Genomic DNA, 25,782 nt, shown 5'->3' on the forward strand with positions numbered 1-25,782 from the left:
AAGAATTTTATTTCAGTATTAGATTACATTTGAGAAGCTTATTAAAAGAACATTACATTTGCAAAGTCAATTTCTGGTAACTTGCTCAGTGCCAAGATGAGGGCTGCATAAACAGATTCAGTCATAAGCAATACTATGTTTTAATGCTGCATTAACTGAGAAATGTTTATAACTCTCAGAATCCAAAGTCCAGCACAATCTTGTTTTATGCAAGTCTATTTCCCTATACAGACAAATTTAAGATCTCAAGAATTATTCAAGTACTTACTGTTTCAAGCCTGAATTTAAATACTTTGCTAGAGGGATGGCTATACCTCAGTTCCCTACCAAAAAATACAAGACAATGCCATTTTTTACTGTAATTTTCCTTTCTCTTGTACATGGTTTACTGCAATTGCAAACTTTCTGGCAAGTACAGTATTTTATTGGGTAGGTCTATCAAAGCAGTACTCATAATTTAGGTACTGCTATAATATAGATGAATGAATAAAGAGCAACTTGTTACAGCAACACAATTTTTCAAGATAAGAAAAATATATATTAGACCTCAAGAACTATGCTCCAATTCATACAGTATGTGGTACATGCTTAAGGATATTATGACTTTTTAATGACTTTCCTAGAAGTCACCAGGCACACAACAAACCTGAAGGTCTACTAACTGCATTAATGGATAAGGGTGCCATCAACATTTGCTGTTAACAGTGTAATAAAGTCTGCTTCTGTGTGAAACCTCATAAGCCAGACACTTAATCAAAGCAAGCATTCATTCATTATTTTAATTTAGCTGGAAATATCTCAAAAGCCAGTAATGATAGCATACATGCCTATTTATGCTAAAATAAATCACTGGATATTTCACTGTGTTTCTCTGCATTTACTTTTGTTAAAAATAGGGTTTCAGTGCAAATCTTCAAAAACAAATTAAAATCCAGGACAGATTCAATGAGAAATTTAATTATCAATGTTCTGTTCAACTAATTGTCTCATGGAGACAGTGTGTTTCATAAGAGAAGACTGCAAACAGATGAGTTCAGAGATAGCAGAGTAAATGCATTCTACAGGCTCAGCACTTTGCCTAGAGTTTTGGCAGTTGACTCAGATTTTACTCAGTGGACCTCTTGGAAGATCTGTGAACCACAATTACAATTGAAACTAGTCTCAGAATACATAAATTCTGAAAAAATTCTGAAAAATCATCTTTGTTGAATGGGCATTTTTGAAAAGTTTATTACTGTACTTTTTCTAGAATAGTCCAGAGGCAGACTATAAAGACCTGAGAGCTAGCCTTGAAACAGGATATTTCAAGTGTGTTTCTGTTTGCATGGTGTCTGAATGAGGATGTGAAGCACTTGGACGAGTCAGGTCCCTGGTCCTTTCTGGGCACTTCCCTGTGGACACAGATCCTGATTGCTTTGAGCAAGTGAACAAGCACACAAGAGTGATCAAGAGTTAAGGTATCCTTCCTGAGCCACTTTGTGTCTGAAAAAATGCAGAGTTTGCAAAACCTCTTTGAGGACATCGGCAAATGGGAGCCTATGAGCCATCACTGAAACTGCTTGACCTAATTCTGCCACCAGATGGAAGAACCAAAGAACACACTCTTCCCCCAGCCTGTCGCATTGCATTGGGTTGCTGTGACCCAAGTGCAGGACCCAGCAGTTGGCCTCATCCCATTGATCCAGCCTGTCCACGCCATTCTGCAGAGCTTTCCTGCCTGTCAGAAGATGAGCACTCTCACCCAGCTTGGTGGTGTCTGTGAACTGACAGAGGATGCCCTTGATCCCCTTGTCCAGACCATCAATAGAGATATTAAACAGAACTGGTCCCAACAGTGAACCCCGGGAAACACCAGCCAGCAGCTGGATTTAAATCCGTTCACCACCACACTCTGGGCCTGGCCATCCAGCCAGTTTTTTACCCAGCAAAAAGTGCACCCTTCCAACACATGAGCATCCAGTTTATGCAGGAGAATAAACTGCAGCTTTACCAAAGTCCATGTATATTATCCAGGCTTTTCCTCATCCACCAAGGACGTCACCTTCCTCTGGACTACTCCATGAAAAGCATCAGTGAGATAGGACAGATATACTTCTCAGGTGAATGGGAGGACTGCTAAGCCTAGGAGGGGCTGTGTGCCAAAGGAGGAATCCTTCAGTACTTTTACAACATGGGAATTGTTCTTTTCTTGAATGTACTTCCTCCTGAGAAAGACTTCTCAGTAGCCAATTTTCTGCTTGGTGAAAAGGAGATGTTTGAAAGTGTCAAAATATCCCATCTGAATTTATAAAGATTTTTTTCTTGGTAAGTAGCAAACTTTACTTCTCTCTTTAGAAAATTCATTGTAGAAATAAAATAAATATATAAATCCAAATTATTTTTTTAAGTACACAGGAAAACTATTTCATTCATATGACCCAATAGGGTGGGATTTCCTTTGTTTTCATTCCCCAGAAATATTGAATATTCTCCATTCTTTTATCCCTAATGAGCTTGGAAAAACACTTGCCCTCATGAATTTTCACAAGATAAGAAAATTCCTTGTCCTAGAAACCTGCAGATTAGAAGACAGGCTGAGGGTGTTCTGTGAGAGCACGCAGTGATATTTTTCAGTGTCAGAGTTTATTTGTAACAAGGAGGTAGGTATGATAACAGTTACATTTATTGGGCTTTCAGGCAGAGAGATAGATGTAGACAGATACAGGTAGTCATTGCATTATTTTCCAACTTTTACAAGAAGAGGATATATTTTATACAGTTTACGTTACGAATAGCACAGAGAAAATATGATTACCCTGACAAACTGGGATATTCATTCCAAAACACACTAAACAGGAAATTTTGCATAAAGTAGCTTCAAGAGTTCAATCTCAAAGCAGCCTTGAGTGACTTTATTTACTTGTTTGCACATATTATTGGAATGGAGATTTTCATCATCTTCTTTCTTAGGCTGGCAGTCACTGGCAAAGCTTCACAGAAGGGTTTGTTAAGGGGGATTTGCCTCACAGGGAGGCATGCTGGTAGGTAAACAAGGAAATGAGTAAATATAAGGTTGCACATCCCTAATCCCTCCATTCTAAAATTGAGGGGAAAAAAAAGAAAAAAAACCTGAAACAAGTTATTTTTCTAGGAAAGGGAGAAGAGAGAAGAAAGCAGGACATAGGGCACATTATATAGGAGATAATGGAGGATGATATTTAGAAGCCAGAAAGCTATTTTTATTTTTCTGCTCCTCCCCCACTCTTTACTGGAGTGGCTTTTGATATGACTGTTTTCTTGAACTATAAAATCCCATTCTCTTCTTATCCCCAAGAACATTATTTAATCAACTCTTTACAGCAACAAACGCATACATTCCTTCACTGTAATTCAAACAGACATTTTGTAATTCAAAACACACCAGAAATAACATTGCCTGTTCCCTTGCAATAGGAGTCAACTATTGTGTAATTATGAAGAAAACCTGCTGGAAACAAATTGAAAAATGTAATAACTGGTTTGCCGCCCATGACTTATATGAAGGGTACCCTGACAGCACAACAGCATTACTAATTATGATGACCCAAGTCAAATTCCCTTTGAGGCTGGTCTCCATCTCACTGCACCCAACTGTAAGGGAGATATTTAAGAAAATCACATTTTACTTGTCACTTCAGTGCAACCACAGTCAGCATCCTGCATTGGGCTAGTGTTTCTCTGACAACTCCCCAACTACACAAATTGCTGGTGATCACCATGTTAATTCAGTCTGTCATTGTGTCTGCATTCTGCCACTGTAATTGAAAAAGATGGAGTACTTGTGAAGTCTTACAGGAAAACACTGCTCTGGGAAAACACCTCTCCAGGTAGGTGTTACAGGCTACCATGCAGTCTCCCCTCTAGATCCACTGTAATTGGCAGGTGCTATGGCTCCTATAAAATTGAGCCTCCTTACTCACTTGAATCCTCAAAACACGACACTAAAGCTTGGGCTGGCACAGGGATACAAATCACAGCTGCATCAGGCCTGTTGTCAAGGCAGGCAGAGCAGACACTGCACACTACAGCTCCCAGATCTGACATTGACTCTCTCAGGAATATTTGTTCGTCGGTTTTATAGAATAAAGGTTGCAAGATCAGTCTCAGGACATTTGTTTCTGACCTAGGGGACAAACAAGCACACATAGTACTGCAAATGCATTTACAGCAGACCATCATGGACTCAGGGTCTGCTCATGACAAAATGGCATACAATTACTATTATTCTAGATTTTTTTCCGGATTATTTCTTATCCATATATGTGTTCACATCTATGCAGTGCAAAGTAACAGGATGACTAGCATTTGAGGAAAATACACTATTTTCAGATCAGATACCAGCTGTCAAGTTAGATAGAGAATACTGCATCAGAAATTTTACAGCCTAGTTCACAAAAATTTTATGTGTCTGTAATCCATGTTTTTGTGTGAAATAGTTGTTCAAATATGCCATGCATAGTGTGCCCTATAAGTACATGCATAAAGACCAGTCAAGGATTGTCTTAGGTCAGAGAATGGTCAAATGCATTCTAAAAAGAAGAAAGACATGAAGTTAAAATGCTCCTTATTACACTGGTGAAAAATCTGTCTGTAAAGTCTTAAACTGAACTTAACTCAATTTCTCCAATCTATTATAAAGAAATGAGACACAGATATACAAACACACTTTTTTATTTAATTGAGTGTCCCAGAGAGAAGTGAAATGGAACAACTAACAGAGAAATTAATCAGTTTTAAGAATCTCAGATTTTAGGACCAGATCTTTTGTTTCTCCCTTTTTGTCTCTGCGGCTCCTTATGTCAAAGACCCCCACTGAACAAGCTTCTCTGTGAAGCCCCAAACAAATTCTAAACTCCAGCAAATCTTAGAGAAGTGTTATTTTAGGTAGTCCATAGTTATTTCTTGGTCAACCTGATAAAGAAGTGGCTGACACAAAAATCAAAGATATCAGCATGAAAAAATCTTTGTCATTTTCCATTTTTTCAGTGAAATACATTCACATTAGTCATAAAAGTATGCAACAGGTTCTGATACAGGAAATTATATAATACTTCTGCTGACCTCAAAGGTTACATCAGTCCTTGAATTCACATCATAAATAGGCCAAATTTATTATCACAAAGACATTTTGAATACAGTGGACAACAAATAAATTAATACTAGGGGGTTTATGCTGAATGTGATTTTTTGCTATAACCACACCATACACTCAGAGCTACAATGAAAATGCTGTACTAAACTACTTTTATTTTCATTTGCATATGAATAAAATTAATCTCATTTGAAAAGTAATGGTTCTAACAAAACCAACTGTAGTGCAACCAGTCAGCATTTTCAAGTCTAGCAGTTACCCAAAGCACTGTATTTTGGAGGCAGTATTTGTAGAATAAGATCAAAAATGCAGATATCTTTCCAGTTCTGATAGAGGTAGGGGTAGCAGATTTTGTAGGTTCTAATCACCTACTAGCTCAGCTTTAATGAAGATAAGCCTGTAAACTTGCATTCAAGCAAACTTGAAACTGCATCTCAAAAAGCCAGTGAGCTTCTTTGGCATCAATACGCCTATGTGCATTTAATTTTCAGCCCTTGAGCATGCAAGTACTGGTTTACTAGAATTGTCCATGTCTCTGTGTCACTGCCCCCCAGGTCCTTGTTTTTGGCCTAATACTCTTGAATTTTCAGTCAGCTGCTCAAAAACTCAGCTTGCCATTTAACCCTCAGTTATGTAATTAAGAAACATCAGAATGGTTGGAGAATATTGTATAAAAGACTATAGGAAACATATTTCTAGAAAAGAAAAAAAGATACATTTTTTACTGTAATGTTAAGGTTGTATGCCCATAATGACATTTTTGCTTTTTAAAGTAGCAGAACAAGACAAAGTGAGAAAACTGGCAGTTTATTAATTTATTCTTAGTACAGATAATTCAGTTCACAACAGCCACAACGTGTCAATGGAGGCAGACACAACCTCAAACCCGCTAAGTAAGAATTGTGTGTCCAGTCCAGAAATACACACTGGTTTACACCTTCTAGGCAGAGGAGACCTACTGAAAAAAGCGAGAACACACATGGGTTTAAATTGCCTTCCTGGACAGCAGACACCAGTGCATCTTACAGGAGTAGCATGTTCTTCCCTTCAAAAGGAGAATGACAGACAAAAGTTTCTAAATATGTATCAAATCAGAGCAGCCCCACCCATATTAACAGAGTTCTCCTAATTTTTATTTTGCCAAGTGAAGGACGAGCTCATTGCAACCGTTCATTTGATGATAAAAACTCACCCATCTCTAACTCATTTAATTGAATGCAGAACACTTTATGCCTTTCATTTTCTCTCTCCTTTTTCCTTCTTTTTTTTTGGCCAAGTGGGCTTCTTATTTTGTATCCTAAAGCATTAGAGGTTAATAAAGGGAGCAAATGGTGAAGGAGATGGAAAAGGAATTTGTTCGTACTTCACTCTCCATTGGGCCATTATGTTTAAATCCATTATGTAGTTTACCTGATGCTGCGTTCGGAGAATCTGAATGCTGTAGTTCTTTTTAATACTGACATTTTCTTAACACGATTTAAATGAAACCCTTTATTAGTCCAGAGAAGGCTGAACACAGAACAATAGTAGCTCTGGGAGAGTAATTATTTCTGTTCCATTGTCTAAGATGTTAGGGCTTTTGATTAGTTACACTATACAGTACTTAACAGCTAACCAGCCACACCAGGGTTAACAATACATAAGATTTTCCCTGTCCCAGCAGCACTCCAAGTACTTCTGAAATGTTGGCTCTGTCTTTAATCTTGTTATTCACAAATACCTCTAATTTTCTGGAGTGTGTGTGAAAACTACTGTACTGCCAGCAGCATAGAACATCATGCGGCAGGCTCTGTTGGGAAGGGATCTGTGTAAAATGGATGCATGAAGCTGTGGGTTGTAAGCCATTAAGCTTTCTCAGTACGCTTCTAATGAGCTTATGATAGCCTCACAAAATGACTGTTTTTACTGCAGCCTAGTAAATTACAGTATGTACAAATTAAATCAGTGGGACCCAACGCAAGCTGTTCCTCATAAGGTTCAACACTTCTTTTAAGAAGTGAAAAATTATGACATGCTAGAACAGCTATATGTTTCAGTCATGTCATATGCTGAGTGTGTAGTGTAGTCAGTTAATTTCTACAATTATCTGTATAACACTTCTTATTTTGTCCCACAGAAACCAAGTACTTCCTCTCTTGTGGTGTTCCTTCATGTTTTGAAATTGGTGTTGTAATGCATATGAATAATAAATTTGTCTCAGCTGATAAAAGTTAAATGCCAATAAAATAGCTCTCTGAGGTCTTTATCCCTCTCCCGTGGAGGCCAGCAGCAAAATCCCAACTGATTTTATTTTTGATCACTTGTAACCTTCTGCATTACATTAAAACCACTTTTGTATATTACTTCCTTGCCAGTCACAGGGCACCATTAAAAATGCTAATAGAAGTTATTTCTACATCTTCACATATTGCCTCAATTCTTTCTTCCATCAGTTTTATTTCGGTGTGATCTGAGTGGATTAACTCCTGCTGTTCATCACTCCAAGTGACACTCCTATAAAAGAAGCCTTTTGGGGAACTAGTGTATATATTAATGAAAATATGTCTCTTTCTTTCTCCAGCTTTCTCTTTACTTCTCTTTTAATATCATGGCAACTGAACAATATTAATTACAGTTTGCTAAACAGTCTAAACCATTTTACAATTAATCCTTAAGCACTATTGGCACTGGAACTGACTTGGGCCCACTGAACCAATTTACCTCACCTGAAGACTGCTTTGTGTATATTTTTTAACTGAGCAGACCGTGGCTTCAAGACGTAAATTCCTAAGAAAGTGTCTTAAGGTCAATGGTGACATTAATAGTCTATAAACGTGATGTAGGGTTGTTAAGACTATGCAGAAAGCATACTGAAAGATGACTTTTACTACAGGGACTTCAGTCTGGACAATAACTACCAGACATCCTGCAGGAGGAGATGCAGTGCAAACAAGTTGGTGATTCAGAAAGGTTTTCCAAGGGTGGCCCTCAGAAGCATTTCCCAGGCTCTGGGGTTGGGTATGTGTTTCAGCTCTGTCCAGGTATACACAGGAAAGCACAGTGGCTGTTCCTCCTTTCAACACCATTCTCTGACTTCAGAGGTGTCTTCTATCTGGTCACTCCTTGGCACTCCCATATCTGCTGCAGTTCGGCTGAATGACTGTGGTAAGACAGAGCAAAGGAAAACTAGGTGAGGTTCTAATAGAAGCATCATCCTCAGGAAATCTAGTGTATATTTCTGGATTCCTATTGAAAATTATAAAAATCAGGATATATCCCCAAAGAAATTTTACAGTATTGATGACCATTTTTAATAGCAGTGTGAACCGATGAAGTTGTGGAACAAGGGCAGCATTAGCATCTTCACGCAGCTGACAGACAGTAACAGATCCCTTTTCCTATGTCAAATCATGAAATTTCAACACTCATAATGAGAATAATGCTTTTTTCCTTCCAGTTTTCAAGTCTTCTGCTCTCCATTTTCAAGTTTTCCCCAAAATCTCCAGTTAGAACTCACCTTTTAAAAGCTGACTTAAGTCTTCCTGTTCAAGCATCAAGAAAAACAAACATCACCAGTAACACAAATTATCCTTAAACTTTTCTGAAATAAAAATCAATATAAATTGTAAGAAAGAGCAACTGTGCATGTGAATGTTTCATTAAAGCAATGCTGACTGCAATGAAAGGGAAAGGTAAAATCAAAATGGTTGTTACGTTGCCATATCCCCACCACACTCAAAGTTAATACATGCATGCCAAATTGGAAAATTGTTAAGAAAACCATTTAAGACTGTAAACAACAACAGCAACAAGTCAAACAAAAATACACCAAAGTGCTGTTAATGATATCTATAAGGTAAATAAATTAGTGAAATGAAGATTGATGCCAGGTGATTTTATAAGCAGCTAGGAAAACCTTGCATGATATCACTTCCTCCTCCTATTGAAATGACTGCATTTTTCAGCAACTGCATTGCAGATGGCAGCAGTATTTGTAGCAGCTTTAGTCAGTATTAGTATTAAGACAGTATTAAGTCAGTAGAATATATTAGGTTTCTTCTTCATTTATATATTGATCTGAATACAAGGAACAGTACTAGAATTTTGACTACTCTGTGAACATTTATGTATTTACGTAAATGCACACACATATACACTTATAGGCAGAAAATGAGGGGGTTTTTTCCTTATTTTGTTTGTTTATGTGTCTGCCTCTATACTACTGGGCTGCATCTGGCATTAATTGACCTCTTAGATATCCTGTCCTCCACCACATATAATAAATGTTTATAATATAGTTAAAAACAGATAGTTCAGCCTGCCTTCCTGCCATCCCATCTTTTCTTCCTTCCTTTCTTCTTACCTTGTTTCATTTCCTCATTTCTTCTTTCCTTCCTTCCTTCTTTCCTTCCTCAGCTACGTTTTAAAAACCAAGCATCATATACCTTGCATATGTGAAACATCAGAGATGATTAGTACAGACAGGAGATTGGAAACCCATGAAGAATTTCTGAAACCCTGATAAGAAGTGACTCTTCCTGGCTGTTGATTTATTGATGCTGACAACATTAGTTCTTTTCTCATTTTTGAAAAACTGAAAGTACCTTGGTACTTGGAAAAATACTGAAGTCAAGTAAATAATGGAAAAAACCCACAAACCTCTGTAGGATTGAATAGGTCTGCTGAAAGAACCTGCATATGCAGCTTAAAAATACCCAAACAAATAACAACAACAACAAAACAAACAAAACAGAAAAAAAGAAAAGGTTAAAAATGAAAGGCTTTCAGAGATGGTTCTTTAAAAGCATCCAATACAATTTTTAGATGCTTACAAAGATCCAGCCCAGAAGCTATTTTGTTTCTATGGAACCAGAGCCATTATTTCTCAACCTCTGTCAAGTCAAGGTCTGGGAATAACACCACCTTTTCAAAAGCTGTCTTCCAGTAGCCATACACCAATAAACTGATTAATGAGGGCATTTGACTTTAAAGTATCCAGAGAGAGTTGAACACATGAAGTAGTGATTTTAAAGGTGAAAATTTCTTAGATATTTTCTTTTTAAGGTCATAATTGTCCTTTTTTTACTAGCCCCTTAAAAATCACTTGCAGACCGGTTTTAAGTTCTGTTAACAAACAGAAAGATGTAACTAATGTGTCAGTGGATTGTGAAAGCTACCAAGAAATGAGAAGTTTTCCAAACCCTGTTTACTCTGGGAATGAAGAGCATTCATGATAACAACAAAGGAATAAAAATGTTGTTGTTTTGGCCTATAAAAAGGCTATTGTGGATTAAAGGATTAAGGAAAAAAAGAAAAAAGTAAAATGTATGCCCAAGCTTTCATGGTAGTTAAGTGAAACATACAATTTTTGAGCCCTTAAAATTCTTGACAGAAAAGCTCTTAAGCATGCACGTTTTCAATGGGTCTTGCTCCAGCTTCAGTGGGAACAACCACAGATGCCTTCCCCATATTTCACCTCTGATGGGGTTGAAGCCTTAGGCTCTGACTGTACCAAGGAGATCCTTACCACTGGAGTGCAGTGAATATTAGTTCATTTTTAGAATCCTTGCCCTGTTTTGGCCCTGGTAAACTGAGCAGTCCTCCAAACTCTTCTCAGGTATATCTAGAGAGTTAGCATGTTTAGGGCACCTTGCCTGTACTCTGCCCTGGACAGCAAGACATTTGCAATGTGAAGGTAAGCCTCTGAATAGAAAGGCCTTTGAACATTACAGAGGCAATCAGCTGGCATCCTTACAGAAAAATATTTGACTTTGTAGCACAGAAAGACCCTGTGAGTAGTTGCCATATACTCAGCCTTGAAAGCAGTACTGGTTTGTCTGCAATTTGGACCTCATCTGTCTTATGGTAGAAGAACTCTAAGAGACATCATAGTGAAATATATTATCAGTCTAGGTTTCCATGATATTCTCCATTAGATATTTCTAATGATAATAATCATTTCACCTCTTTGTGTTCAGGTGACCAAAGAACATGTTCAGATATTTAGCATAGCCAAAAGACCCAGCTGAGGCCACTTTTACTCAATCACATACATATTCTTTACTTACTTAGGTTACTATAATCTGATTCTGAGATGGCTACATCTCTCCTGATACTTCCAAAATATTTTCCCTGAAGTTGAAAGCCAAGAGAAATTTCTGGTGTGTTTTCTACCTTTCTGATAAAGAATCCAGAAAAAGAATTCTGTTGAAATCAGTAGCTGAATTCCATTATCTCCACTGGGTTGATGATTTTGCACACACAGCCAAAGTTGCTGAGAGAGAAAAATTTTCAGCTGATATCCATTGACTTTCATGGAGATAGGCCAGGTTGCATTGGCTGGGGATTTTGCCAGAGCTGTTGACAAAAAAGCGCAGATGAAGAGTCAGCTATGCGAGGTTTATAGTGAACTTGGCACAACTGAAAGTAGCCGAAGTACCACTACAATGAATACATTTACTGCAAAGTACAAAAGGGAAAAAAGTATATTCAGAAGCTGAATGTTTCTAGTTCTCTTAGAAACCATAATATGTCAGACTGAGATTTTCCCACGTGGAAGCCACAATAATGATGCCTTAATTCTGTTCTAAAAGACTGTCTTTAAATTGTCTCCTTTCTTTCTGCATTAATAACATAGCAGACAAACTAAGTAAATCACATGTTTTTGGCACAAACCACAGTCTCAACAGCACAGTAGACCACTGCAATCATATGAACTTCATGCCACAAGTTATGGCATATGCCTTCTTGTTGGGTGTTGGAGAGCAGGACAGGGCCCTAGGTCTCCCTGCCCACCACTGTGCTGAAAGCTTTGTGTGCAAAATCCAGCATTGGCCATTTCTCTGTGTTCAGTCTAACAAAGAAAGCCTTGAAATGAAGTAAGAAAAAACCCATGGATGAAATAGGTAATAGATGGTCAAGAGAACATGCAGGTGAACAGCTTGTGAAAGCTTGAATCAATTGCCTTCAACCCAGCTCTGGTCTCTCACTGGTCTTTCTGATAAGATGGCTTGTTGCTATCCCATGACCTATGCCTTCAGCTCCTTTATGATCCTGTATCAGGTACTTGCTCTTTTACTTCTAAAATGATGGACTCAAAATAATTATTAATGAATATCAGAAAAGATGTGATAGTCTGTAATGAGTTATATTCATGGAAAAAAAGTTATATCTTTTAAAGAAAAAAGTTTACATTAGGTGACAAATTCAGTAAAAGATGCAGAGATTTCATATTGCATCTACATATGAACTTGACTATGGTAACAAATTTCCCAAACCTTAGGTGTACATGTGTCTTCTGATTACTCTACAAATGAAGACAAACTGAAAATTGCAGAAGATAAAACCAGTTGTACTGTAAAGCATATGCAGCCTACATGTCGGGAGGGGGAAGGGAACTTCTCTGAAAGTAAAGACTGACTGCGACATAATTTCTGGAAGTTTCTAAGGAGACAGCTGTTACTGACATCTATTGGAAACATAATACTGGTCTCATCCAATGTGGTATGCACCTTGGTCTTGAAACTCTTAATGTAAAGAAAAACTACATGCTTGCACTGATTTGTTTTAACCAGTGAAATAGTGGGCTTAATAATCTAACAATTAATATACTGTTGTATTTATTAATGAAGTTTTAATGGAGGATACATTATTAAAATTAGCCTTTGGTGCAGAGAGGAGGGACTTGAAAGCGCTGTGCCATATGATCCATGGTAAGGGGCTGAGGCATTTATTTTCTCTCTCCTTTTCCACTCATTAGGTGTCTGATGCTGCATATGTGGAGTTCCTGCTATACATAAAAAATAGCTATATATAAAAGTTATTGTGTATCTGCTACAAATTACAGTTTGGGATAGGCTAGTACCATTTAAAAGTGCAAACAGTGCTTTATTGTGTTGAATCTTCAAGAGCCTCAAGAAGTTAATAAATAGAAAATTACTGCTAAATTCCTTTAAAGCCTTCCTTATATCTTATGTGTGCACTACTTGGGCTTTAATGCACCCCTTTCACAGACATTTCCCCCTTTTTGTCTGGTCTTCCCAAACTTGCATTAAAGCTGCATCATTATGTCCAAAAAGTCAAAGAAGGAATCAGGAGCCACAAACATGTGTTTGAAGTCTATTCTTGCCTTTTGGTTTGGGATCATTCTTGAACTGAGCATCCTGTAACTATTCAACACTTTCTAAAAGCTATATTCATCATTTTTGACAGCCAAAATATAGGTTTATGTGCTCAGTTTAAGGGCATGTGTTTTGCTCAAGGCCACATCATCGATTAGTTGTAGAATGAATCGAAAGTCAAAAGAGCAGTGGACTCTAGATTTAAATACAGGCTATATAGATTTTTTGTGTGTGTATTTCCTCTCCAAAGATACTTGTATAAATCCCCACAGAGGTTTGTACAGATAAGATTCTCTGTGTATTATATTTTGATGGATCCACTCCACCTTGTTTATCTTGAATTTACTTTTAATCTCCATTGTGTTGGTGACTTAATTTGAAAACCAATTAACTTTTTAAAAAGTGAATATCAAAGCTCACTAGAATCTGATGTCACTCCTCAAAAGACATTGGCCTCCACTTCCACCAGCAGTCTTGTGAAAATATGCTATTTTGAGTCCTCCCAGTTTAAAAATAATCATACAGCAGCTACCTTCAATCAAAGCTGAAAGAATAGAAAGAAATGTTGATCCTTCCAAAATTTTTGATATTTAAAAAAAAATTATTATAGAGTCAGGATAAGGTATAATGCTTTTAAATTAAACAAGGGTAGATTCAGATGAGATTCAAATTGGAAGAGATTGTCCAGAGAAGTAGTATATGCCCCACCCCTGAAAATATTCAAGGTGAGATTGAACAGGGCTCTAATCAACCTGATCTAGTTGAAGATGTCCCTGCTCCAAGTAGGAGGGTTGTACTAGATGGCTATTCTATGACTATCACTCATGAAGAGTTTAATCTGTAGTTTAAATACACTGTGAAATAACCAAGACACCCACAGTCCTTGATACAGATATTGCTCCTGAGTACTCTTAGTAATGCTTTCTACTTTCTCAGCAATATGAAAGTAAAAATATCTGCTGATGTGCACAACTGAGATAATGAAATTATTTCAGAACAACTACTGCTCTTAGTTGCAATTAAATTCATGACACTAATCTCAAAACATATTTTTTTAACTGAAAGGCAACGGTTTGTATATGGGCAAAGTATTAGATTAAAAAGCAGGAATCACTAGCTTTTCTGGATAGCTTTGAAGCTGAGTCTTTCTTTTGGGAAAGCACTTAGCTTCTTTATAACATTTTTCCCTATATCTGATACCGATTTCTTGTTGATTTCCCAGCAGTGCAATTCCATTCACTTTAGTAGAAGGTTTCATGATTTATGCCAGCATAAATGAAAATACAACCAGGTTCCTCATTTTAAAGATGGAAATCATAGTTATCATTCTCCCTTTGGGCAGTGTAAGAATTAATTAGTATTACTCTGTGCTCATGAGGTGTTTTAAAATATATATAGTGGTAACTATGATAAATATTATTCCTTTTGTGCTGAAAGTTCATGCTGACTTGCAAAAATGTTTCTGAGTTAGGTCAACGTAGCAGTAATTTGAGCAGGTGAAGGTCTAACTTCTTGATAATGGAGATTTACAGCCTTTTGAGGTTTTTCAACCTTGAAATAATATTAATGATAATAATTCATTTTTAAATCATACTCATTGTCTTCCTATTTAAGAAGTTAATAATAAATCTATTTAAAACATTTTAAATACATCTGAAGAAGAAATAACTAAATAACTTAAGGTAACTCTCTTCCTGAATTCAAAGGAAGTTTTTATTCTATTCTGGCAGAGACCTAAAATTGTGAATTATTAATGCATCCATCCATTTTAAAGTCTCTTTAGAAAGGCGATAAAAGAGGCCTTGTTGTAAATGACAATTAGATCTACCATCTATGCAAGATCACAACCTTATCAAATGGTAGTGATCTTTTAGAAAAAAAGAAAAGGAACAATTTTGAAAATAAATTTTTAAAATAGACACATTACCAATTAATTATTTAATTACTTTAAAGAAAGAAATGTCTTTGTACATAAATTTGGAGCTGGAGTGAACTGAGAAAATAAAAACCTATCAGGATGGCACACAAAATACTGAAAATAAGGGTTTATGCTCTGAGGGATCCTTATACAGATTTTTCACCTGAGTATCCCAACTTAATATAAATCTTCCATACTGCAAGTGAATATTAAAAGTCATGGAGGTCACACAACAAGTTTGGTGGCATTCAAATAAGATTACAAACAAGCCATAAACACCTGCAGGTCATCTGCTCAAAGTGAAACTGAGTCCAGGACTCACCATTCATTTGCCCATTTTAATTAACTGCCTTAAGTTAAACCAATCGGAGAAGCCATATGCAACTGTGCATGGGGAACTTCCTAGAAACAATATTTTAATGTAAAACCTTGTAGTAGTCATATAAACTGAAATGAGAATTTTGTGTAAAGACATCTGAAAAAATTAAACTGAACTTTGATACTTTTTGTACCAATAGAGAAGATTTGTATTCAATTGTCCCACTTTTGTCCATCGATGTGTCAACTGATGATCAGACAGGTGTTATTTTTTTCAAGTCTGCCCTTATGAACCACTCATACCAACAAACTTTTGCATACATCTCCTGAAGATTTGCATCGACAAACAGATCCCAAGTCAGGAGTCATGCTCTTGGCTACAAAGTGCACAGTTCCCAAGTTATAAGCCATTCATTGCATGTCATGGAGAACTATAAATGCAAATTCTGAATATTTTCCTGGTTTTCATGTCACTGAAAGAAGCTAGAGCATGCCTGTATAAATTTCCTTATTTCTCAGCTATATGAAGCTAAAAAGTTGGACCTGGCCTTTATAGCGCTTAAACTGCTTTACATATCAGTCATCTCATTCATGTTAACATCCCGTTTTTTCAACATCTTTTAGTTTAAACAGTCCCTCAGATTTTTATATGCTTCATTAACTAAGGTGTGTTTAGACAAAGTTTTTAAATTTTGCAGACATGGCTAACAAAATTTGATAGAGGTGCATAAACACACTTCATATATAAATGAAATTCATCTTGTCAAGTGACACATCTATCATGACTGGGATTAAAGTTGGATTGGGATAGACATCTTTCATGTGCAGTGACAAGCCTGAGCACTAGCATAGCCCAAGCTTTTAACAGAATGCACAGACAAGGAAAAGATGGCCAAAGTCAGTTACTGTGTGCTATCTGAACCTTGATCCAGTTCATCCAAGAAAGTCCTCCTCTGTTTGCATTCTACCAATAAGAAACAAAAAATAACTCTGCTAATACAGTATAGCATCATGAGGAAATCAAACACCATCTTCTGCACTGTGGGATAAGGTCTATAGAAGTCAGATTCATGAAAAAAAAGAAGAAAAATTCTACCAACACTCAGAAAAGTGAGCGTGGTTTATGATCCCATTGAGGATAGGCACAGACCTTGAATTTTTTATTCCAGTTTTGTGGAGTATTTCTGTTACGTAACTGGTTTTTCCCCCTCCAAATTCTCTCTCTAAACCACTGCAGTTTATTATGTACACTTTTTTTCCCTAGGAGATGTTTAGCTGAAAAAAACCCATTTTAATTATAAAATACAATTATAGAGACTCATGAGGAAGATAATTCACATATTGAATGCTTTTCTTTTCTTCCATAGCCAAGTTCATCAGCTGGACTATAGTTCCCATGAGCCACTTTTTAAGGTTGCGAATGGCATAGAGACATCAGGACTAGTGACAAGTTACCCATAGCCACTAGAATCAAGCACCTGAGGTGTCCCAGTAGAAAGAAATCTTAAATCCTAGTGTCGCAGAGATACAACTCTATGTCAGCAGATGATTTTACTGTTAGAATCTAGATCTGCAGACCTGTAGTAGCAAAGTATATGGATATTTTGGAAGCTGTTGACAGACCCTGTGCTGTTCTGCACTGCACTATTGCTGGGACTCTACTTGTTGCTGGAAAGGCACTTACTTGATGAGGTAACCGTACATTCTTTATTCAGGGTTGTCAAATACAGATATCATCAAATAAGACAGAAAACTGACTACCAGTTACGGCTGTAAGACAGGTAGGACAGAAAACAAGCAAAGGATAATGGCAGATCTATGAAACAAGAAAATTTCAATGAAACATTGTGATAAATCATAAATCATATACATGCATCTTTAAGAATGGGCCAGAAATGTTTCCAAGATGCTGAATGCAATTATTAGTTATTGTTGTTATTATTAGCACTTACTTTGTTCTTAAAATTTTATTAAGTGGTAGTTCAATCTTTATTAGTAGGCATTTCAGTGAATAGATTTATTGCACACATTTTCATTAATTGACCTGTGTCAGGTAGCTATAAGGAAAAGGCAGATCTGACATACAATTCTTTAGCTATTAAATGTCAGCCAAAGAATGATACACCATTACAACACCTAGCAATTTTCTTATTGACTTCTATACTCTATTCTAGCCCATAAATAAAACAGGAGTTACCCCTAATACATAAGATAATTAATTCAAACAATATTATCAAAGAAGTAAGGATAGAAATGAAAAATGAGAAAAAAAAAAGCAAATGCAAACAAATTGAAATAATGTGATACACTGATTTATATGACACATTAATCATCTATTATTTATCCTAAGTGCTTTTTGAGTTCTCATCTAATTTCACTATAGCATCACAGATAAACTTTAGTCACCTTTTCCTGAATGTTAATAATTGATAAGCGATATTTAGCTCTCAAAGCTGTTGCATACACTTTGGAAAGCCATGCATTGCACTGGCTTCTCCCCTTGGGTGAAGTCTGTTCCATCTGCATAAAATCATTGTATGAAGCTTTGAAGCCTTTGGGAAGCAGAATCTTTCCAACCAACATCTACAGTCCTCACAGTTGATCCTTACATTTTGTTCCTGTGTTACCCCCTTTGCAGCTTTTGACATCCACTTACAGAAAAAGTCTTTTTTTATGTGCTCATTTCTATTGTGACTCATCCTTTTTGCTTCCAAAGGCCTAGAAAGACACTGAACACTGCAAAGAAGAAGTGTGTTAAATGTTTATATTAATATAAATTTCACTGCAAGGGCCTGTAAAATGGATGCCCATAGCATTACCTATTGTTCTGGGAATCACACTGAAAATTACTGATGAGGATTCTAGAGTCTCTAATGAGGAGATCTTGGAGCCAACAAAGAGGTATACAGATTCACATCAGCTGAGAATGCATCCAAGGAGATTTGGAAATGCAGGGTGAATATTCAGACAATGTAGATGTAAGCAGTACATTTTATGCTTTTGCCTCTGCAAATCCACAGTAGTTTGAACAGTAAGGATGCTGTACATTGTAACTCATGTGTTTCTCATGAAGCAAATTTTCACACTTTGACAAAGAGGATTTAATTAATTTTCGCCTTTCCACTCTGAGGTGTTTTTTAATTCTTTGCTATCACATCTGAGTATCAAAGAGAGTATAATTGCAAAAGTCTTTATAATAGTTTATTGTAGTTATCTGCTGCTAAAGTTCTAAATAATTATATGACTAGATTTGTCCTGGCAATATTTCAAAAACTTTATGGATAAAAGTCACTTCCAGGACTAAAATTTGTAATGCACTAAAATGTTCTGACTCTCTAGCTGAGCTATAACTGTATAGGCTACAGAATCCCATTTGTGGTATATGTGTACTAGCAAAATTTTTTGCTTTAATTCCCTTTGCAACAGCAAGGGACAGTAACTACTTAGCATTATATTTTTGCTCTTATCTAAGTCTTTTAATTCAGCTGACTTGTTGACAAAAATGTATACAGATCTTGTTTATAACTCTCTCAGTAAAGAATAAACTCTTCATTATAAATATTTTTTCTCTCTCTGTGAATTTCCCTTTAGAGCTTTCCTTGTTGCCTGATTTTTACATGAGTCATGCATTTACTGACATTTACCGGCATAGCAATGATACATAGATTAGCTGGCAAATACATTAATACTAGATAATTTTTGCAAAGAGGAGGAATGGTTCACTAATCCTGAAGTAGTTACCTCAATTTATGAAGCTTGTTTTGATACTTTACGGATACCATTAGAATGCCTACAGTTAGACTTTCATCACAGTTGCTCCTACGAAATAATCAGTGTATTTAGTAATCATTTGTCCAAACAATTTGATTCAAAATGTGCATTGTTGACTCAAAATATGAAAATAACATAATTTCACAACATGAACTGCTATCATAATGGACCAAATCCAGATTAATTTCGTTGTATAAGTATTCCCATTCAAATAATTTTATCACTAATGGCTGCAAATGAACCATGAAATTTAGCTGTTTTGTACTCAAGTGTAATCTAGCAGAATATCTTATGTGGCTTTAAATTTTGATATAGACTTTTCTGATCCAGTTTATTGAGTTGTTTCAGAATATAATTGCCAACATGACAGAAGGATTTGGAATTAATTCCTATTAATCCAGATTAAAATGAGGACAGGAAATGTGATCCAACTCTGTGAAGACTGAGAATGGTTTCCAGAGGACTTAGATGCTTTCCTTTTTCAATTTTAGTTTTATAAAATAATTAATTAGAAAGTTGAAAGGTATTGGTGAGAAATAATAGAGCATTCTAGGCCACATAAATAATCTAGTGACTATTTCTAAGCAAACAGTTAATAAAAGTGGTTTGTTCTTCCTTTAAATTTTATGAAGTTTAGTAAGGATGTAATTCATGGATCATATACTTTTGGTCTCATCAAAATATCTTCTGTTTACAAGTTTATATATTCCGCAATTACTACACATAATAAGAACCAAAATGCCATAATACATACAAATTTGATTAGTTCTCATAAACAAATGTTAGGTAGAGTAGGGAGGCCAAAACCAGTCACTGTCAAAGCGACAATACAGATTAAATAGATTTCTTCAAGAGGTATTACATCAGTTGCAATATTATAAGAACTTACTTGAACAATAATTTTATGGTCTACCACAGAATGCATTTGTTTTAGTGTTATCATGGATTATTGACAGACTAACACTGCATGAGGAAAACCAGCCCTCTTCATGACATTTATGTATTTCTGATATTTTACACAAAACCTATGTTAAAATAACTTTGCCAAAGTTGTAAATCTCTGGCATTGACATTAGGTAATGCCAGAGTTACAGTGGCCTGGACAGTCTCAGTTCAGTTTCTGGTGTTATTAGTTGTCTTCACTAACATCTTCGCCTTTATTAACATGTTAATCTGTTAACATGTTAACATACTAGCATGTCATCACTAACATTATTAGTTCCATGACCAAAACCTATCTGAGCTTTCCACACAACCCTTGCCCCCTTCTCTACGTAGTCCGGGTAGTGCTCATTTAATGAGTGTTCAGTGTTTATTTCTTGCTTTTCCCCTATGGTCCAAGGCTATGTATATACTGAATAAACCAAACAATAAGAAACAATTATTTTTTCTCTTGGGAGCATTACTATAGCAAACCATCCTGTACCATCAAAATACCCCTCAAATATGGATCCTCTTATTTGCCCAAAACCAGAACAGTTCAGAAGAGATACGTTATGCAACAAGCAGTTTACAAACAGGAATTTGAGGCACAGAATGTTAAAGTCCATAGCTTGACTTAAGTTTACACTATTTTTTAAATTAACTGTTTTTCATAATATGCAATAATCCATGAAACTGTTCATAACTGGTTTCAGCTTCTGCCAACTCCTTTCCTGAATGTGAGTGTAACATAGCCTTCAAGTAAATATTTGCGTTGCAGAGGTCAGATTTCTGGCATCCACATGCAGCTCCTGGGAATTTAAACAGAAAGGATGAAGGGAGGTTTGTACACATGGCAGATGATTCTCTGGTTTGGGAAGGCAAAAGAAAGAGGCATAACTCTAGTGGAAGGCCTTCAAATGGCAGGGAGAGCTCAGCCCACCAAGAGAGTAAAGATCATCATGAGAGAGTGCAGGAAAAGGCAACATCAATGAAAGCCAGAAATGGAGAGGGAAACCGGCAAGAAGTGACTCAGCACACATAGCCCTAAAAACCAGACAAAAACCATGAGATGCATGAGAAACAGAACCCCAGGTACCCAAAACAGAAAAGGAATAAACATGTATATGTGTTTAGAAAGGTTTTCCAGAACTAAGGAGAGAGGCTGAGGAAAAAGGTGTAAATTTAGATGACACAGACTCTCAAGACAGAAATTTTAGAGAGTGCAAGGCAATTATTTTATTTTATTATATTTTATTTTATTTTATTTATTTTATTTTATTTTATTTTAATTCAAGCACTTTATATTGCATCAGGTGTGTAGAGCTGTCTCATTTATATTACATTGTTTTAAAAAAGTCATGCAGGGGACTAGGAAAGTGTTCTCTTGACCTTGTCTTAGCCACTGTACTTTGCAAAATATTTTATCCTGAAAAGCTGGACAAAGAGAAAGATTACCTCCACAGTAGCTCAAATGAGCATGATTGGCTCTGGAAAAATTGTTTGGAGTGTAGGTACTGGCAGAGAGAAAATGGGAGACTTGATAAAGTAACCTGTCCTATAAGGGAAGCAATCTCAAATCTTAGGATTTCCTGAGAAGTTATAAAGACAGTCTGCAGTGAGGTAGACTGGAGTTTTCCTTGAACTGAAAATTGCTGAAAGTTAGGCTTTCAACACAATATGGAAAAAAAGTATAAACACTGTAAAGACACGATGGTTAGGAGGTTGATTTGTTTCCAAACATCTTCCGTCTTCTATCTGTCTCACCAAGTGCTTCCCCTATTTAGTGAGTTATTTTGCTATAGTTTAGTTGTTTTTGTTACTCTTGAAATAAAACATTGGCTTTAGGAATTGGATGTGATTACTGTTTTTTGGCATGCTTACATCAAAAATTAGAAGAGGGCAAAGTACTTTCACTTGGCCAAAGATGTTCCCCTGGAGCCAGCTGCAATGTGATCCTCGCCATCATGATATGAGAAATAGCAGGCTAGGAAACTCTGATGAAGTGCACAGTGAAGCAGTGTCAAATGCACCTTTCAAACACGAAAGTCCCAAAACAACACATAGTTCAGTTTACCCTTCAGGGCAACTGAAACCTTGGAAGTCTGGTCTGCAGATGTATTGGGAGTTTATTTATTTTTTGAATGTCATATCCTAATAGAGTATTCTAGCAGTTTAATATCATATAAGGAGATAGGCCAAGGAAAAGTAAAAACTATTTCTCTTTTAAAAGAGTTGATTAAGCACAATATAGATCCCCATACATTAAGCCAGCAACTAGTTTTGTTCTTGCAGTATAGGAGGAAGAAACAAAGGAGAAGAATATTGGGAACAATACCAAATTCTTGTGACACCTTTGTATCGGTTGAACGGCAAACATGCAAACAGTAAGGAAGATAAGTTTTCATCCACTGAGCACTTGAGGATTTTAGATGGGTTACAGCCAGACACAAAGAAATTGAGAACCAGTAAGGAAATAACAGGATTATGAAGGAATCTAGTAACTGACTGTAGAGACTGATTATATTAGATTATATTGTAAAATCTGCGTACCTATTAGAAACTTGTAAACACCAAATGATAAGCCATGGGAAAAAAAGGAATTCTAAGAATGGGCTTTGGGAAAGGAGATATAATAATAAGCAAGGTGTGGTAATTTTGGCTTTAGTTTTAGCTAGGCCTCAACTTAGCAGGTTCAGAGAATCCACGTAGATTAGGAGAGACAGGTATCACCTGACTTAAGTAACCAAAGAAATATTTCATGCCAGAGGACCCAAACCTGAGATCTAAATAGAGTAGAGTATGAGTGTTTTCTCGCTTCCATCATGTCTGCAGTAGAAACAGGACATGCTGCCACTGTCCTGCTGAGGTGGGCCTTGGCTGCTGCCCACAGCTACTTCACATTTTGTTTTAGTTCAGGGAAGAAACATTTTATTTTTATTCTTTCTGTTCTTTGCTGTGTGTCTTTTGGGGTGCTTTATGAATCTAGAGTAACGAATCTGGTTTTGGTGGGAGGTAGAAAATTGTTGTTATATCTAACTTGTGTAAGTGTGTGTTATATTGTATTTTTCTTTTGGTTTTCTCTTTTCTGTATAAATATATATAATTAGTTTAAGTTTAAACCTGTTTGAGTTTTTTTCTTTTCTTGGTGGGGGGAGGGAGACTGACCCTCTCTATTGGGCAGTTGGCATTTTGCCAGCTCAACCCGACACAGGCCCACATTGTGGGAGGAAGTTTCCAGGTTTTTTCCTTTCTCCCTTTTCTCGGCTGGGAGGGGGAAGAAGGTTTTGACTCTGGGTTGGGCAGTTGGCATTTTGCCAGCTCAGCCAAAGACGGAATGTGGTGGAGAATGCGGGCATCAACCAAGGACCCTGTCAGGTGTCACAGGAGCTTGGCAGGCTTCCCAGGAGCATTGTTATAGAAACATTCCTTGCTATCTCTATTGTTTTGAGTACATGAAGATGTCATAACATAAACAATGGTTTCTTTCTGCTAGATGCTTGTTTTAACCCTTTTACTGACTGTGAGTTCAAATAGCTCCAATTGTACCTGCTGCAAATGTAGCCACTCCAGGGAGAGTCCTTACAGCCCAAGAGACCAGTCTTTCTCTCCTGGCCCACCCAGATGAAGAGCAAACCTCAAGTGTGGGTTCTGTGTGACCTATAATCCTGAAGTCTTAAGACTGGATAGAACAAACCACAACTTGAGAGACTGTATGCAAATGGGTTGTATTGAGCATGGAATTGGATCTGAAAGGTTGTCCTTCCCTGCTCCATACCTTCATGCACAATTTGTCTTCAGGCCATCATAAGCCATTGCTCTGTAATCTAACAAATACTCCCTCAATAAATGAATCATTTTAATTTACAGTCAAAGCCTTTAGTTGACTCTCCTCACACCTTAGTAGTTGTCTGTGCTGGGATCTTATGGAGAGAATTCCCACTTGTCCTAGTTCAGCAAGCTGGAACCAGTTTATCACTGTGTGGGTGTGACCAAAGCTACATATTCTACACCCTCTATTCATTTCCCATGAACTATTAACAATGGACCATTTGCAGTAGCTGCCCAGGGCACACCAAACTCTCAGGGTGTAAGATGGGTGTGAAAGAAGCCTGTGAGATAAGAGCTGTGATAACCCCCTTCCAGGAAGTCCTTCGCACCTCCACACCCAGCCTGAGGGGTCATGTCTGCTAATGGGCCATCAATGATTCCAAATACCCTATGACTGACAGAGTGAGATCATCCATTGTGTAATTCCCTGCCCTAAGGGAGGTACTGGGCAGTCCCACCTGGACCTGAGGGTATATAATCTTGGGGGGTTTGGGACTTGGGAACCACTCATCAGATCCAGAGGAGGACACCACCACTCTCGATCAGTCTGCGACCATCACTCTTGACCAGATTGCAACCATCATCTCCACCAACAGGTTTTTCACTTCCTTTTACTTTGGACTTGGGGGAACCATGTGGGTATCAGCACATGGGCTAACAAACCCCTTTGTGTTTGTGCCCCAGGATGCTGGGTTATACTTCTGGGTTTTGTGGGTTAAAACCAATTTCTCTTTGTGCCATCTCCTTTATTGTAATATTGTTATTAAATTGTAACTCTGACTTATAATCTCTTTCATGTTGGGTTCATTTTTTGTGCCTGTTTACCTTTAAACCAGCACACCACTAGAGGAGGAATCAGAACTGTAGGATTAGTATTTGCTTTATATACCTTGATTTCTTTTGGATACAAGAAACAGTCACCAAACCAAGTTTGATGTCAATATAACACAAGAAAGTTCTGCTGTAATTTCAGAACTGAATGTCAGGTCTCTAGAAAGTAACTTTGCTTCAAGAAGAGGCTCTGTTTAGAGAACTGTTTGAGAAAATATTTTTTTTCTAAATTCCTTCTCAGAAATTACCTCCTCCCTAATCCAGCCCTCAAACCTCTGAACAAGGTCAACACGCTATTCACAGCCACAAAAAAAAAAAAAAAAAAGTTAGGTATCTGTGTATAACCATGCCATTCAATAATGCTTGCTTTAAAACATATTTTTGGCAGGCATGTAGCTCCTAAAGAAGAGACAATTTAATCTCCTGTCTCAGACTGAATATACAATTTTTTACTTAACCACTGTCTAAAATTTCAAGATTTATTTTGAAGGCAGCAAATTGATTTGATTATCTGAAAGAGATTAAATAATATTCTGCAAAATTTCACAAATCTTGAGAAGAGTTGGAAAAGATTCTCTGGTGTCTGAATATTTTACTACCTCACTGCAAGCTCCAGCCTCCTTCTTATCAATGAACCTCTGAAAGAGTTTCATTCTGTGTTTATAAGAGTTTAATACTCAGGTTTGGATATAAAACCATTGCTTATCTTGACTCCAGGCTTTTGAGATTTCTGTCTCATGTCAGCATTACCTGATTTGGTTAACATAGTCTTTATGTTGGAATCTTAACAGTACTGTGAAGTTTCCGAGTAGCTGAGATTTGATCCTTTGGACTATGTGATGAGGCTTTCTTATTATGCTCAAAAACCTAGATGGATAAGTTTTGAAGAAAAAACAATCACATTGTCCAATTTTTACCCTTTGATTCCAACAAGAGTACAATGACTTCTGTTTTCTGATTTTCCTGCTTTGTTCAACATTAAA

Source organism: Pithys albifrons, chromosome 4 (genome assembly GCF_047495875.1).
Source record: "Pithys albifrons albifrons isolate INPA30051 chromosome 4, PitAlb_v1, whole genome shotgun sequence".
NCBI classification, from domain to species: domain Eukaryota; kingdom Metazoa; phylum Chordata; class Aves; order Passeriformes; family Thamnophilidae; genus Pithys; species Pithys albifrons.